This window comes from Podarcis bocagei (genome assembly GCF_964188305.1).
Source record: "Podarcis bocagei genome assembly, chromosome: 4".
NCBI lineage: Eukaryota > Metazoa > Chordata > Lepidosauria > Squamata > Lacertidae > Podarcis > Podarcis bocagei.
In genome coordinates this window covers 43935840-43954175 of record NC_138128.1, presented here as the reverse complement: position 1 = coordinate 43954175, position 18336 = coordinate 43935840, and the positions used below count along the sequence as shown (strand labels likewise).

Sequence of the window (18336 nt, the reverse complement as noted above, 5' to 3'; positions counted from 1 at the left end):
TTCATAGACCACGTGTTCAAGGTTCACGGTCTGCCACGGTCTATTCTGTCCGACCGGGGGCGGCAGTTCATCTCGAATTTCTGGCAGAAGCTGATGGGCTTCCTGAACGTCAAGATCAACCTGGCGTCGGCTAGACACCCGCAGACCAACGGGCAAGCGGAGCGGGTCAATGCCATCATGCAGCAGTACCTGAGATGTTATGCAAATCAACAGCCTGCGACGTGGGTGGATTACCTGCCGCTTGCCGAGTTCGCCTACAACAACACGAAGCACGTGTCCACGGGGGTCACGCCGTTCTTCGCCAACAACGGGAGGCACCCCAGAACCTTCCCGGGACTGGAAAGAATGGGGGAGGGGGAGCCGCAGACAGCAGATGCGTTCGCGTCGGAGCTGCAGGAAGTCCACGATCAGCTGAGGCGCCACCTGGAGCTGGCCAAGCACGCATACAAGGTACAAGCAGACAAGCACAGAAGGGTTGGAGAAGAGCTCCACGTGGGAGACTGGGTTTGGTTAGCAGCCCACGCAGTGCCGGCCAGGTCGTTGGCCAAGAAGAAACTAGGGCACAAGCAACTGGGGCCCTACCAAGTCGAAGAGCAGGTCAACCCGGTAGCTTTCAGACTGGCACTTCCGGAGGGTTCCAGAATGCATCCGGTATTCCACAGATCGGTGCTCACTCCCTACAAGGCACCGCACAGGTTCCAGGAACCCGGAACGGCGCCGAGTCCGGCCAGAGACAGAACAGGGCACGCGGGAGTGGCACAGAAGGAGCGCATCAACGAAGTCACGGAGATTTTGGACTCCAGATGGGGGGAAGAGGGGGTAGAATACTTTCTCGCCAAGGAGGGCACCCCGGCCAGTGCGAACAGCTGGGTGCCGGGCTACGCCTTAGACGAACCTCTGCTCAAAGACGAGTTTCATGCCCTCTTCCCACATAGACCTATGCCAGCAGACTTTTTCGACGACTGGCTTTTCACGCCCACGCTTTCGACCAGCACGTTCCGGGGGTTCGACTCGGACGAGGAACCGACACGAGACGTCCGTTCCCCGGAGGGGTCACCCTCGGGATCCGCCTCAGAACCCTCGTATTGGTGGGACGATAGGCCAGAGGAGCAGTTCCGCAGAAAGTGGCTGGAATGCTCAGGACGAGCAACGCCGCCAGGAGGAAGTGAGGGAGAGACGGACATGGACATTTTCGGGGACGACCCTGGTTTCGAGCACGGCGGCACAGAGATGGAAGCGGAGGTGACCGTCGTCGACGAGAGCAGGGAGGAAGAACCGGAAGACTTCAGATGGAGGCCCGCCACGGGAAGCGACCGATATCCGACGTTCGTCCCTTTGCAACAGCAGCCCCCAGCTCCAGCACCGGAAGGAGGGGAGGGGGGAATGGGGGGCTTCGAGGGGGGGATGGATGTCAGGGGTTTAGGAGCAGAGGCACGGGCAAGGGAGGAAACAGAGAGCGAAGGGGAGGAGGCAGAAGAAAAGATGAGTGATGACGACGACCCGAGATCTCCTAGTCTTTCCAGTGAATCAGAGGATTCACAGAAAGGAGCACCAGTGGCCAGGGCAAGGGGGGAGTCAAGGGGGGCACCCCAGGAAGATAGAGCCAGAAGGGACTCAGGGGGGAGCAGCTGGAAATCGGGACCAGCGTCACCGCCAGGAAGCAGGGAAGAGGAAGGGAGCCAGGGGGGAAGCGCTGGCAGCTCACCACAGGAGGGAGGGCATGAGTCAGGAGTGGCCACACCTCCATCGGGGAGCGAAGAAACGGTTAAGAGGAAGGTGGAAGGTTGGGCGCGCGCGCCAAGTTCAAATGCAGAGGAAGGCGGCGCAGTAAGCAGCCCCGAAAGGGAACCAGGTCCTAAAGCCCGGCGCAAGGAGGCAGGAGGGTCCGGGTCAGCGTCAGAAGAATCCCGGAAGGAAGAAGCCCCGGGGGGTAGAGGGACCCAGAGGAGGACAGTCAGGCGGAAAAGGTGGAGCAAGGCTAGGATATTAAGTTGGTGCACAAGGGGCGGAGATTCAGACGGAGCTTCGCCGATCTAGCTACTAGACGTAGAGTTTGCGCGCAGCAGCGTGAGAATGGAAACTGTAATTCAATAAAGACTTTTACTTAATGATCGCTGGCTAGCGTGATCCTCTGTGAGCTAGGATCTTCAAGCAGCTCTGACAACGTGTTTCCCAACCATATGGTTCGGGGGGCGGCAGCAAAATATTCAAAGGGGGCCAAAGGTGAAAATAACATAAATAAAATATTCCAAGGGGGCCACAGAGGGAAGAGAGAAGTGAAGAATAAAATATCATTTTTTAATTCTAAAAAAATCCTGATTGACTGACTATCCGCTTGGCTAATCACAAGCGGATAAGGGGGTGGCTCACCAGGGTCTAACTCTCCTTTTTGCCACATGTGTTTTCTTCTAACAGTCCTGCTTTGTTTCCGGCAGGAGAGGGCTATCACTGAGGCTCCCGTTTTGACCAGTAGAGCCCATGATCCAGAACCCCCTTTTGGCTGCATTATGTATATGCTTGCAGCTCTATAACCTGACACTTTGGAGAAGAAGGGATTAGTAGTTGACATGCTTAAAATTTATATTTCATCAGATCATTCCCCATGTGCTAAGCAATGGGAGGGTTTGGGGTCAGTTCCTGTAACTTGCAGCATTTCACTGCATAGCAAGAGCCATAAACAACTAAGTGATACCCATTCCAAAGGCCATCAAGCAAGAAGTCCTAGTTCTCTTCTCCTGCTGCCACCAAAAGCTTTAAACCAGCCTCCAACACAAAACAAAACTAGGGAGGTTTCTTGGAATGCTTCAAAGAGGATGCATCCTCAAGGCATCTAACATTCAGACCACACTCATCTCCAGAGCAAGATCTCAAAAGTGCAACATCTGGGAACCTTAGGATTGCAAGGTTGGTAATCATTCTCATGGATATGAGTATGCTTATAAATACCAGTTGCTGAGAATCATAAGAGGGAGAGTGATATGCCTTGTATATGGGCTTCCTATGAGCATCTATCTCATTGGCCTCTGTGAGACTAGATGGCTCCTAGGGTTTATTCAGCACTGTTCTTCTAATGTTTTAATGAGCAAGAGGGAAGAGTAAGACAGAAGAGGAAAGGTTCATTCATGTGAACCAGTGCCTTCACCAGTAGAAAGGATTCTTAGCGAGAGAGATGGATAAGAGTGAACTGCAGCAATAAGATGAGCAGGAAAAGCAAGGAGGGAGGTTATTTTTTTCACATAGGATTCACAACATTCTTCTGAAAATTCAATTTAACTGTCCTGTTCTCGTTTGCTAACCAGAACCAATTTAATTGTAAATCTACACGCAGAGCCTACGGGATTGGGGGTGGATGGAATATTTTGCAATGGTTCTTAGCTCCCAGTTGGGAGACAAGAGTGCAACTTAACTGCTTTCAATTCTGCTGTAGTAAACTTCCCAGTTTCCTGAGCAAGAGCTCCCCTCCCAACCCGGGACAGACGTTGCTCCCTTACAGTACGCCCTGGGCAAAATAAAATAAAATAAGGCACTATTTTTCCTAGAGACAATAGGAAAATCCCACCTGACTTGCCTGTAGAAGACATGCAGCAGGTATCCAGCGAAGCCATTTGTTTTGGTCAAGACTGATCCCCACCATGCACACATCTACCCAAATGTGCCAGGACATTCTCAAGAGGTATGAGAGAAACCTGACTCACTTTAACTCATTTAATTCAGAGTGGGAAGCCAACTAAGGCATGTTTCCATCACTGCCCACTCTCAGGAACACATTGCCAGTATCGGCATGTACAAGGGTTCCTTGGTTTCATGCCTTGTTGTGACAGTTTAGTAAACAACCTGATAAAATCAAGCACTTTCCAAAGGAAAATCCATTGCACTCAAGATCACTGGCTCGTCTGGTTCTGCTTACCATCTGCACAGGCTTATTTGGAACAACATAACAAATTTCGTTTCCTGGTCTCCTTCAATGTAAATAGGTCCATTAAGCTATAAGGGTGTTTACATTCTGGAAGATAGTTGCAGCTTTTCTTCTGATTACCCACAGCCCATAGCTAGTATTCCAGCTGCTCCTCTGCAGTCAGTGCTCTGTTACCTCCTGCTGGAAGAGGTGCTGCTTATAGGGCTGCAAGCATAGACATAATGCAGCCAAAAGGCAAAATATACAGATTTTAATAAATTGGTACATACGCTCTATGACGACTAAATTATCAAGCTTGTGACTGACACAATGGGCCAGAAGGAGACTGCTTGTGCCAGCAGGTCAGGACTCAGTGTTATACAAATATTATACAAAGCAACCAGAGCTGTCCAAGCTAGTTTTATCATCAGAAAGAACACTACTCTTGAAAGTGCCAAACCCTCAAGCAGTAATATTTGGCAGATGGTGAAATTAGCAGCAATATCATAGTCTGGAAAGGCTTTGACCAGTATTTGGACATGAAATACCCAAATCAACAGCACCATGAACTGTTGTCTTACTCAGGTTCTGGAGGCATCTTAAAAGGGTGGAGTGCGTGTGTGTAAAATAATACTCTATGGCCCTCATAGCACAGCATGCAATATCCTCACACAGGGTGAGACCCAGTAGAAATGCTGTTCTGCGGGTGCCAGAGGGATCAGCTCATTCCCCTCCCCCCGCCTTTAGAAAAAGCCAAGACCAAGAGAAAACCTCCAGAAAGCCTATCTGTAATGGCTCAAGATGTTCTGGGTGTTTGGCATGAGGCTGGTAAAATAGCTCACAGGGGTTTTTCATTATTTGCCAAGGCTGTAAAAAGATTTTATACTCCTTGATGAACCCATGTTGTTGAACAACTGAAGTTGTTTTTCTTTACTTGCATGGGGCTATTATTCACTCTTAGCCTGGCTGGTTCAGAAAAATAAGAATACTAAGTGTCCCCATTTGGAAACAATAACACAGGATAAGTCTGGGCAGTTGACTGTGGAAGCCAGGTCACACATTCCCTTTTAATGGGATCTTCAGAACATATTTTCACAGGATTATCTTTGTGCTGGTTAGAGAGCAAATGTTTTCAAAAAGACACTCTGTCCCACAAAATGGAGGGAACTCATTAGCGGAGAGCTGACATCATAAAGTCCATCTTACTCACCACAGGCTCTTATGTTCGCTTTATATAATTCTGCTGGCATGAAAACCTTGCCTTGGTCCCTCCACTCGCCTCAACTTATCAAAGCAGCAAGGATTCCATCCATTAAGAGTTTGTGCTTCATGGACACCATTTCACTGCCAATCTTAGCAGAAAGAGCTCTCTGCTGTTCTTTGTATGCCTCTTCTCCCTTCTGCTTTTGTTTAATTTAGGAAAGCATTTTTAAAAGCTTTTGCACAAAGAACACTGATGCGTATTGGATTTCAGTCCCATGAATACTCAAGATGGAGGCCTCAACATTGTTACAGACAGCAGTTGTGTGAGAGAGAATTTTATGTGAGTATGATCAGTTCTCCTAGACCACAAGGATGAAGCACATGCCAATGGGCCTACTTTGTTGCTAATCTTCTGCCAAGTCCAGCACACACAATTCAAGAAAAAAGTGCTCTCATAATGTCTGGAGATTTGAAATGTTTGGATAATATGGACATTAAATATTACTACAGTAATTAACACAAGCATGTGACTATTAATATCAATTAACCAATTGCCTGTATAATCAGGGAATGTTCAGCAAACATTGGCATAGCAATTTGTGCCTCATAATTAATAGAAATGCTTAAATACTTCTTCATCTCATGATGCCATTACTGAAAGGATAATTCCTAGCCTGTGGCTAACAATTCCAAACAGGGTCCAGACGCAGATCTGGGCCAGGACAGATGTTTCAAAATACCAAGGCAAAGGATACAACCAAAGTTAGGAAGAATACAATGTGAGAGAATAAAGTTAGAGAGATACAGTGGGCTGCAGGTGTCCACACTGTGTTAGAGAACATGGTGGCTAATTTAGGCTAATGGTTTGCAAAAAGGGTACTTCATGAAGCAAAGCAACAGAGTAGCAGCTAACAGGCCAGTAAGGAACTAGGGCAAGGAACCAAGGTAAGTATGCTCTAAGAAGGCTAGTGTGCTAACATGAGCATTTACAGGCAAAACTGGGTGAAGTAAATAGGGTGCTTATCCTCCTGCAAAGAAGACATTCCAGGAAAGTTTAATCATTTTCCCACAGCCAGGCTTCAAAACTGGATGAAAGCCAACTAGGGTAGAATTGTTTAGGGGGATATGTAGTGGAGAATCAGTGGGCACAGGACAGGGTGAATTAAGAACACCTATCTGTCCATAGATCCAATTACAGTATTACCATTATCTAAGTTGGCATGGGGTTAAAAGCATGTGCTTGCTGAGATAATGTACACATTTTGCCCTTGGGCTTCCTGGGTACAAAAGGAAGTGATTCAGCACACCTGGTGCAAATGGAGAAAAGCTCCCTAGACAACTTTTATTTTTGATCATTCTGGCCTTGTGGATGGGATCATATGTAACAGGAAGTTGGGGAATATGCTTTTATCCTTTTCTAACACAGTTTCAACTTCAAGCTCTCCACACAGGCCTTGGTCATTCTCAAAGCATAAGCACTAAGAACATAATTTCTAAAACAATAATCACTAAGAAAATGAGGGAGAAAAGGCCTTCAGCTCCTTCACTGGAGAAAAATTTCAAATGTCCATGGCATCATTTATATGCACATCCAAAGGCAAAGCTAAATAGTGCTATTATCTAATGGAGAGCCAGTGTGGAGCAGGTTGAATTGGCAATGGTAACATCTCAGGAAGAGAAAAACAACAACATGTTTTTGCTGAACCCAGACGAGTCTAAAAAATTTGATTTTAGCAGGAAAGCCTAGAAAGGAACACAACATACTGTATTTCATTTTGAATAGGTACTGGGTGGGCAGCCCAGTTGCTAAATCAACAGCCCTCTTCTCCACAAGCTGTTGTACTTGTAGGCTAGAAGGCTACATGTATTATTTCATGTTGTTATACAGCTGTTAGGGCAACTGACAGTCTGCACTCTAAAGAGGAACAATCTGGGATCCAGAAATATTCTGCAAATAAGTACCACCCTGTTGCTGCTGCCACCCTCATGAAAGCAACACAAACCTCAACTCTGGGGGCAATGGTTTGGAATGCAAATGTAAGTCAAGTATATCAATCTGCATTGGTTCATCAAGACTTTTGCTGAGGTGTAGTAAAAACAGTGAACAGTCTACAGACTAAATAATCAGGGAGTCTCAGTTTATTTCTGGACTGGAGTGGATGAAGTTGGCCTAATAAAGGTGGCAAAGAGTCTTAGGCACCCGACACAGGCACCCGAGCTAACATTTTGAATTCATGATGGGGTGCTAAAAACAGAACAACAGAAAGGAAAACAGTAAGGAAAGAAGTAAATATTGAGACCTCATTGGCCAGTTGCCACCTTCCCCAGCTGCCTGACCACTTCTGATTCCTTTTTTTTTATTTGCATTTTCTTTGAAAGGCAGAAGCCAGGCTCCCTGCAGTGCCATCCCCTGCAAGAGGTTATTTTCCTGGAATATGCTACTTTTCCATGGACTGGGTTTTTTTCCCATTCTCCGAAAGAAAAGCATCTGCTTCAGTTGTGCTATTGGCTTTAAGTCCTGCTCCAGCTTTGGAAAGTCGGAACATAATATAATCCCAAACACACTTACATACACACCAATATTTCGTAAGTGAAGAAAGAAAATTTATATACTGTATATTTGGCCTTTATAGCATCACCCATCTAGTGACAAAGGCAGCCCTCCCTTTCCTCTACCCATCCACCACAGAGATCAGGATCAGGTGATGATTATCAGAAACAACTGGCTCTGCTCTCCCAATTCACATCTATTAATATAGTTTGTGCTTACCATAGCCCAGCACACTTCACAGTTTGTTACAATAGTGAAAAGTTTCCAATACATAAATTGATGGAATTCTTTAATGTGAGGCTCTCTTCTTCAAGCTACAGATCACGGCACTTTTTATTTATACTTAATGGCTCATATCCAAAGGGACATTCCACCTTATTTTTCAATAAGCAACACTGATCCTACCTCATGATAAAACATATAGGAAATGATTGCTTCTTTATGGGATTAAGACGCACCAGGAGCTCTGAGGATCTGAGTTAACAACTTTGATATTTGGAATGCTGCTTATTTTCACTTGTCCCAGTGCCTCTTCTTGTTACCATTTCCAAAACAGGGACAGCCAATGTTTTAGTGTTACTGCACTATAATAATAAAGGTTTCTTCAGCTATGTTTGAAGGAAGAAGAGAAACAAGCAAGTAATAAATCATATGCATGGAGAAGATGGAGAAATGCTATTGGGTGGCAGGGAGAAAGTGGAACCACTCAACACCTACTTTGCCTCTGTTTTTCTTCCAAAAGGAAAACAATGCCCAACTGGTGATAACAGAAAAAATGATACAAGGAGGGAGCTGAACCCCAAGATAGGAAAATAGGTGGCAAGGAAACACCTAGCTACTTTAAATGAATTCAAATCTCCAGGGCCTGGTGAGCTGCATCAGAGGGTACTAAAGAATCTTGCAGATTTAATCTCTGTCTATAATCTTTGAGAATTATTGGAGAATAGGTGAAGTCCCTGTGGACTGGAGGCGGGCAAATGTCTCCATCCTCAAAAAGGAGTAAAAAGAAGACTCAGGTAACTACTGACTGGTGAGCTGGACATTGATACCAGGAAAGGTCTTAGAAAAGATAGTTCCACAGCTGGTCTGCGAGCACTTAGAAAAGGGTGATGTGATTACTAAGAGCTAGCATTGGTTTCTCAAAAACAAGTCATGCCAGACAAATCTCATTTCTGGTTTCTTTCTTTTTTTATAGAGTTAGAAAGCTTGGTGGATCAGGGGAATGCTATGGACATTGTATATATCTTGATTTCAGGCAAGCCTCTCTGAGGAGACCATTCCATAGATGGGGTCCTGCCACCAAGAAGGCCCTCATCCTAGTCACCATCCACCACAACCTCATTCAGTGGGGCAACCTGAGAAGAGCTTCTGGCAATGATCAAAGTAAACTGAAGGGATACATTCCCAGTGTCCAATCCCCATTAGCAATCTTGCAGTTATATTCTGAATGAACTTCACTATTTTGAATAATCTTCAAAGGCAGCCCCATGCACACCTCATTACAGTAGTCTAATTTTGAGGTTACCAGACCATGGATAAGCATGACAAAGCTGTTTTGTCTAGAAGGGGTTACAGCTATTGTGAGGTTTGTACACTGTTCATGTATTCCATCTGGGTTTTTTTAGAATGTAGGTGTAAATCCTTTAAGTTCCTCACCGCTGTTGCCAATTTGGACCAAGTCAGGTTTCCTTTTGCCAGCAAACTGCCTTTGAATTTTATCGTTGTTCACTCCACAAACAAACCCCTCTCTCAACATATCCTCCAGGACATTGCCAAGTGAGCAGCGTGCAGCTAACTTTTTGAGTTCAGCCACATATTCGCCACATATTCAGATATATACTTCCCTTCCCTTCTTATCCCATAATGGAATTTAAAACATTCTGCAGTAATGTTAGACTGTGGGGTATAATGTTCTGTTACAATCTTCTGCAGACCTGCCAGATTTTGTCTTCTGGCATCTGAGATTGCAACAAACTTCTCAAGAGGGAGCGTGTTTTACAGAAGAAGACTGGCTTCCGTTTGTCCTGATCATTAAAACAGTGGCCTAATCTTTCAGCATATTGCTGCCAAATTCTCATTCTCTGGATCAAACTCTTCAACTTCCCAATAAGCTTGCTTGGATTTCTTACTACGACTTTTATATAGGAACACCTTTTCTGTATAAAAATAAAACTTCTACTCACTTTATTTACAGTCTAACAAAGCAGGTTGTTTATTGCTGGAATAGCATAGGACAGAATTGGAAAGGAACCACATAGAAAAGTTTAAGGATGGAGTCTTGTTCAACCCCATAATAACATATTTAACTCCATAATCATCAGATGACTATAGTTATGGTTGCATATTATTTCATATGTTGCAAGTTAAAAAAATTAGGAATATTTCTACTGATCATGGATCTCTCACCCACACTCTACTGTAGATGGTAGAACTATGTTGTTCCCTTACTCCTCATATCCAAATGACTAACATTCTGCCTAATGTAAAAAACTGTAGTTTTCTCCGATCATCCAAAACAATATGTGTTTTACATATCCAAATGACACTGGAAGCAAGTTTAATAGTATGTAATATCTGATTGTTACTCTAGTAACCTTGAATGAGCAGAAACCAGGTAACATGAAGATTGTGTTCTCTCCCACAAGTCTACCCATGTATTAAGACTAGTTTCAGTGGTCTTCTGATAACTGCTGAGTGGGGAGATAGGGTCTACCCCAGCTTTGGCATTCTCTCCTTATGGAAATTCACCTGACATCTATTCTGCTATCTTTTGGACACACCTGATGAAACTCTTTCAATTTTCCTAAGCTGTGTTAACTTTTTTGGTTATAGTTTTCAGGTTTTTACTGCAAAATGCTCTGGGGATTCTTGGATTGAAGGCTAGGATAAGAAATGCTTAAAATAAATAACATGTTCTAAGACTGGTTTCCAATATGGCAAAAAAATCTTTTGATAGTTCCATAAAATATGAGCAAGATTAGCCCACAGTCATCTCCATCTCCATCTCCATCAGATGTGGTACCCTTAGTGTATATAATCAGCATAATCTGAGCAGAGTAAAGTGTTATCAGTACTAGATTTTATATTTAAAACCTTCCCCCCATGTTCATACACAATACTAATCAAGGTGTGTGTTGCCATAATCAGATCCAAGAGTCATCTGTAGTAATTATACTTTGTATACGTTTTGAGTTACTACTAGAAATGAATGTTTCTTAATAATATACAGAAACATAAGTAATCTATGGGTTTTATCAAACTTCATGATAGATTAGAACCATTGAAATCAATGGATAAAGGTTAGTCATGAATAACTTGTCCATGAATTTCCATGAGTATATTCTGATTATGACTAAAATATAATAAGAGCCTATTGGATCAGGCTAAAGGCCAGTGGCAAAACAAGATGCCTTCAGGAAAGCAGACCCTGAATACAAAAGCACTCGCCCTTTCCTGTGGTTTCCATTAACTAGTTAAATACTAACCTAAAAAGCTGTTCAATTTAGTATACATTTTAATACTATTGACCTGTACTAGCAAGTCTAATGGGATATAATATTTCTATTTCTCAAATAAAGTAATATCATCAGCAGATTTAGTTTTTAAAAGTCACCCCTGCCCACTTTTGTCTGTTCAGTATTAATGTTGTCTCCAATAGCAATGGTTAAAAGGCTCCTGTTGATAAAATGGAAAAATGGAGAAAGTTGACATCCTAGTTTTGAACCTCTGTGCAACCAAAAAACATCTGACAAAAACCCGTATCATTTTTAATGCTTCCCAGATGGTTAACCAACTCATGTCTGGTGCTGTATTTATATATTAAAAAATGCTCTGATCCTTCTGACACATTATGACTATCTCCTCATTCTGTAAGAATAAGTTATATAGGTACCACTTTCTATCTGTTGACTCACTACATTCTGTTTTCTACTCCAATATTAAGGGAGCAGATCCACATATATCTACAGGTTTATTGCTACCTTGCTCACTTTGGGGGTCAAGCCTGATTGTAGTTCTTATCCACTGTTACATTTAGTACTTACATTCACAAATGGCACCAACAGCCGTAGAAGAGAGTGTCTTGTGAAAATGGTCTTGTGAAATGCGAATTGAAATGTTCTGTAGTGTCTTGTGAAAATGGTCTTGTGAAATGCAAATTGAAATGTTTAAGTGCAAGGTGGCAAGAGTGCTATAAAAGTATGACTCTGAAGCATTAGAAATAGTCTCAGATGGAACTGTGACATCAGATAGGATGGCCATGGTGGAAAAGAGGGTTAAAAAACTGATACAGTGGAACCTCGGTTGTTGAATGTAATCCGTTCCGGAAAACCATTTGACTTCCGAAACTTTCGACAACTGAGGTGCAATTGCTGGTCAGCAAAATCCATTGAAAAAATGGAGAAATGTGCCTCGAAAGTCGAAAACGGAAGCATTCACTCCGGGTTGTCGGTGTTCAAAAGTTGAAACATTTTACTTCCGATGCATCTGACAACCAAGGTTCCACTATATATAGAGAGTCACTTCCCGGGCCCTTACACACCAATTCAACAATTCCTGGCTACTGCATATTATTGTTATTGTTATTACTTTGGTTTGACAATCATTTTTATTGCATTCTGTTATTTATTTGAACTTATTACATATTTAAACATATACAAGACTAAAGAAAAAAGTATACATTTTAACGTTTAAAAAAACTTTGGTTTGTGTGTGTGTGTGTGTGTGTGTGTGTGTGTGTGTAAAAACCAAAGAAGAAAATGTGAATGGACTTCCTTTCCTCTCTTTTCAGGGTTCTTTTTGTTAGCCTTCCTATCTGGATCTTCTGAGATTTCCAAACCCATCTTGTTACCTCTCTTAACCTCTTGTTTTAGTTTAAGCAGATGAACTTTACACAAAACCTGCTAAACTTTTCATCTATGTATACTGGTTTCTTATATAATCTATAAATATTTTCCAATCCTCTTTGTATATTTTATCTTCCTGTTTCTTATTCTGCTGGCTACTTTAATTTCTGTATGTTGCTTTTACTCGATTTTATAACTTTGTTGTTTTTATTGTGGTGGTTTTCTTACTTATTGTATACCACCTTGGTATCATTTAAATGTGAGATTGTATACAAATATTTTATTTTAAATAAATAAAATAAAAACATTTTATCTTCATGCTTCAGGGATAGATTACCATCCCCTCAGTCAGAATGACTAGAGACCCTACAATTTTTTCTTTTCCCCCGCTATGTCAGATAAAACAGTGCATGCTTGACTACAGTTACTTCTTTTTCTACAGATGCTTCTTGCAGCATGATACAATTTTTGACCAGGTTTGTAAGTAGATTCCAGGTCCACTAAAATGAATAGGACCTTTGTCATTGACTTCCATGGGATGTGAATTGCACCAGTTTGCCTAAGTTGGCGGCCATCACTGCATTTTATGGTAATGATTGCCATTGTTTAACTATGCACTCTATGAAGATGTCTTTCCTATTGCATGTCCTTATTCTTCCACCACTCAGCTTCATTGGATGATGCTGGGTTCTAGCATTATGAGAGAACAGGGGAAAAAACTTCTATCCACTTTCTCCGCGCCAACTCTTTCATGCCCCTGCTTACTTTTCCTGAACTAAAATGCCCTAACTGTGTTTTTTCTTATAGGAGAGTTACACATCCCCCCTGATAATTTTGGTTGCCCTTTTCTGAAACTTTTCAGGTTCTACAGCATCCTTTTTGAGATGCATTGACCAAAACTACCGTATTTTTCGCCCCATAAGACGCACCAGCCCATAAGACGCACCTAGATTTTTTGGGGGGAAATAAAGGGGGAAAAAATTTATTTCCCCCCCAGGTGCGCTGCGCTACACCAGGAGCTTGGGGCGTGCTTGCCCACTGCTGCTACTGTCCGTAGGGGCTATAATGCAACAAAAACAGAACCCCTCAGAACATTTGTGTTATGAAAAGTTACAGGATTTCATAAGGAAGTTACATAAGCATTGAGAAATCAAGCAGTATGACCACTCCAAAACTTAAACTTAAGTTAAAAAGCACTGGTCTCAGTGCCAATCCTTGGGAGAACCCACTGTTTATATCTGGCCATTGTGAGTACTGTTCATTTCTTCCTACTCTCTTTTCCCTGTTCTTTAGCCATTTACCATAAAAATAATCCATAAAAGGATGTCTCCCTTTTATCCTATGGATAACTCGGGAGTTTTTAGCAAGGAGATTTATGAAAAGCTTTTTGAAACTTCTTGTATACAACATCTACTTGAATATCCTCTCAAATATTTTTTAAAGGTTAGACTTACCTTTGGATCCAGGGCAGTGTTATGTTACTACTAAGAATAACATTCCATTTTTAAATTTTATTTTTATTTTATTGGTTGATTGGCAAGTTGTAGGCAATTGTGGCAGTTCTCTGGAATGTTCAGTGTAGAACTGAACTATGACGGCCTTTCTCTTCAAACTAAAACTGTGTTCCAGGCCTTCAATGCCTTTGGTGCAACAGAGCACTGGATATATTCCATGCCTTTGCCATTTCGTTAAATGTTTGCTTTCCTGGAAACACCAGAACGACTCAGGACTGAGTGATGGGTGTGTTTACAAGTCAACAGGTGGGAAAGAGAGAAATGAAACTGCCACAAGGGTTGAAAACTCACAGGAAATTGATTGCTTGTTGTTGCAAGAAAGGCATGGGTCCCCATTGCTAGTTCAAAAGTGCACTCCAGTTGTTTGACAGGCAAATCAAAGGGAAGGCCATACAGTGTGGCAAAAGTGTTTGATCACAAAACCAGCAGCACAGGCTGCAAGCCTGAGGGGAGCCCAAAGACCGCATGCAGAACAGAAAGTGCTAACAGTAGCCAGAGGAGCAACTCCTACAGCTGCTGTACTCTCCTGTACAGACAATCCACCGTCCTAATAGACATGCTGCTCTCCCAACTTGACAAGCCCATCAGATAGGAATTGTGAAAATGGCATCAGTTCATTCTGCACCCTTTCACCATCTGGCAAAACCCAGGAAAACAATTAATGGCTATCAGTGCTTGCAAATCCAGCACATGGTCTGGAAAGAATTGCAAAGAGAGATAAATAATGTGCTATATCTTATTATTTCAATGGCTCTTCCTTTTCCAGGCTCAAGTACAGGAGAAGACTAGCAGGCCAAGTGGAGTGGGAGCAGCAGGGAAGAGGGAGAAAGGAAAAGGATTAAGAATACAAAAGGAGACCAGGCAAGAAGTGCATCTCAGGGACAAGTCAAAGCAGGGGAAAATGCTAACCCTCAAAGTGTCCTCAACTTAAGCTTCATTAAAACAAAACAAAAATGATCTAAAACAGCACATGAAGGGAGGGGATAGGAGATCATGACAAAACAGATAAATCAAAAAGTATAGACAAACAAAAAATGTCTCAGTTGAAAAGATATCAGATAGCACCAGGCAAATCTCTCTCAGTAGAAAGTTCTGAGATGGGGCACCACAACTGAAAAGGCCTTATTTCTCCAGTCATCATCTGCCCTAATTCCAGGGGCAGGGGGACCTACAGAAGGCCTCTGAGGAGGATCTTAATGTTGAAGCAAATTCATATGGGAGAAGAGAGTCCTCTAGATCCCCAGCTACCAAGCCGTTTAGTTCAAAACAGCACTTTGAATTGTGCTTGGAAACTTCCAGTCTGAGTTCAGTTGAGGAAAAGTCAGTTTAAAAAGTCTTGGGTGAGCCAGAGGGTAGAATTCACAGGCATTTCTCACCTGCTGATGTTCTCGCCTGCACTCCACCGAACCCAGAATTAAAGTGTTCTCAGACAAACTCAGAGTTGAAAATCCTGAGTTGCCTCTTTACGTACAAGTTCTGCCCTGGGAATAAAATGCAATACACCTGCCAGTGCTGGAAATTAGTGCTATGAAGTAGCAGGTGAGTGGCTGATTTGATCCTCAAAACTGTACCCCCAATTCATAAGGAGACATATGCTTGGTGTTCTGCAGGGGTCTTTGGCAGCCCAATTAATTGTTTTACTCAAGTACAACCAGGTTTCCACCTTTTCCTGTTAGACCAGCTCTAAATTCTGCCTGTAATCAGAAATGAGCTGGTTATTTTCTTTCTTTTTTTGCTAGCTATAGTTACACCCTGAGTCTGTAGCCTGGGGTCAAGCTACCCAAACTTCTGGGACCACCAGCAGGGCTATCCAATACACTTTAATTCTCTCAGGTTTACTCTGGTCTAATGTATAAGGTTCATGATAAATGGTGAGAACCCTGTCTTTCACTGGAAACAAAACTAAAGCTTTTCATTCACCTGCCTGCAGAGGCGGCCTGGGAAAACATGAGGGAGAGAGCAATCCTAATGGCTTTGAGAAGAGAAAAACAATCCCTCCTCAAACTTTGCTTGTTCAACAAAATAGTTTCCTGAACTACCATAGCAATAATAACTTCAGGCAGAGAAAGAAGACTACCAAAACCAAAACTAGCTTATCTCCGCCACCTTGCCCTCTCCACCAGTGCCAATCCCACTGCCCAGGAATGGTGAAAGGGCGCCGGAGGGAAATTGGCTGCCAGGTTTTCCATCTCTGCTGTTGTTTACATGGAACTGTCTGAAGTCTCGTTCAGCAGAATAAGAGAAAACGAGCCTTTTAATTCCCCAATAAACTCTGTGCTACAGTGTGAGTCATTGTTTGCTTTTTTTACATTGGCTGGGAAGGGCCTTCTGGTTTTAATAACTAATACTGCTGAGTTCAATAAAAAGCCTTTAATTTAATTTAACCCAAGCTTTGATTAATGCCAGCTTCCCCAGGAATTTTATCTTTGCTTTAACTTGAGTCACCATGTTAAATAGGAGGGGAAAAGGAGACAGAAAGGGACAGGAGTCAATTAGTTCCTGTGCTCATTTCTGGGTAAAAGGCTGGAAAATGGAAGATTGACAGGTAAATGCCAAGAGTCAAATCCTTGTTCCTCTGAGCAGTTTATTCACAGAGAATCTAATGTTTTCCTTAGTCTTGAGGGGGGGAAACTCCACACTGAACGGTTCACAGTTCAGTTTGGAAAATACAATATTCCGGAGCCAATTAAGATCAGATTTCCTTGCTGGAAGTATATTGCTTTTAATGTGTTAATATTCCAGAGATATGCTACTGTATAATTGGACACAGAGAGCCCTTAAAACTAGAATGTTAAAACATTAAAACAGACAATCTTGTGCATGGACCTGTAAACAGTTACAGAGGGGAAAGATCTGAGAAAAGCCCAAGAGGAGACCCTCTTCTCTCCTCCATCCCATGTGCATATGAGAAAAATTGGTGTGTTTTTATGCTGCACTTAAAAGGACACAGCAAGAGAAGTAATACTGCACAGACTAGAAGTGCCAGAACAGTCTGTGAGTGTGAGGAACATGAGATTCTTCTCCTAGGCCTTGGCATCATATTTGGATTTGAGAGTTGCCTTGTTGAATCCGCTCAGATGGTAAATGGATAGCTCTCTTGCAAAGGTCTATCAGTTACATTCCTCCTTCTGGTAATGCAATTTCTTCCTTTCTGCTATAAGGAACAGTGTGGGAAAGCTGCATTTTCGAGAACTAATAGTTAGAAATCGCATTAAGTGCAGACAGCTTAGGGTCAGGAATTAAAGGGTCTGCAGGGAAACAATCTAATGGTTGCAGGCAGCACAGACAGGCACATTGTTTTGGTCCCTTTGTTTTCAGGTGCCACATGGCCAAACGGACTGGTTAGTCACATTTGCTCTAGCACAAATGACCTCGTGTAAGCAGGTAACTTCACTTGCAAAATGAAGCTGCCTACCTCTTGGCACAGTGCCCAGCATGCAGTCACCAGAGCCAGAAAGCCTACCAACAGGTCAATGAGCTAAACAAGCATGCAGTATGTTCAGGGCAGATGGACTGCATACTAGTAGCAAGAAGATGTGATGGGTGAAAGGGGTGTCTCTTACAAGACTTAACATGGCTAAATATATTTTAACAGAGATTTCTGAGCTTCTTTCTCATCTCAGGAAACATGGGCATGCCCTCTCTCTTGCATACACTCAGTTCTACAGAAGTCTGTCAAATCTGTGACCCACATATGTATGGTGACAAAAAATGCATTAAAATCTGCTTCCATTTCACCTAAACAATCTGGTGCAAAACAGAGGGCAAGCTTATTTATAGGCCAGAGCTACCACCATCCTCTCTAAAAGAAGGTAGATCCTGCTCACCATTCCGTTATCAGATTGCTGTCCTATATTTCTTGGCTCTTTTCAATGACTTTTTAAAGTCATAGTGTGCATGTCTGAAAAAGTGTCAAGACAAGACGTGTGATTCTTGTTCTAATACTTGAATCTTCCACTTCTATACATGATGGAAAGATGATGACAATTATTTATGAGCACAGTAGAGGCCTATTAGTGACCATCTGCACCATCCTGGTGTCTTCAAATCATTACAACTGAAAGTGTTGCTATATCTATGCAACTATCTTATATTTAAGCCTTGCTAGAAAACTGCTACCAGACCTGAGCTTCAGGGATATAAAGGACAGCAAATAAAAATGAATAATAACATTATTAAACACATCCCCAATCATGTATGGTGTTGACTACCATAAAATTTCCAAATGATAATTAAACAACATGCAGGAGAAGTCTCAGATTATAGGTGCACACCCCGTCATGGGAGGGTATATAAGCTGGCAGAGGTTCAGGGTCTCCCTGTTGCTGC

At 42.6% G+C, this 18336-nt stretch overlaps 1 protein-coding gene across 1 annotated transcript in view; it reads right to left on the bottom strand.

The window, feature by feature from the left end:
- HPSE2 (heparanase 2 (inactive)) overlaps positions 1-18336 on the bottom strand; it is a 120302-nt gene that overhangs the window by 53518 nt on the left and 48448 nt on the right. The window lies entirely within an intron of this gene.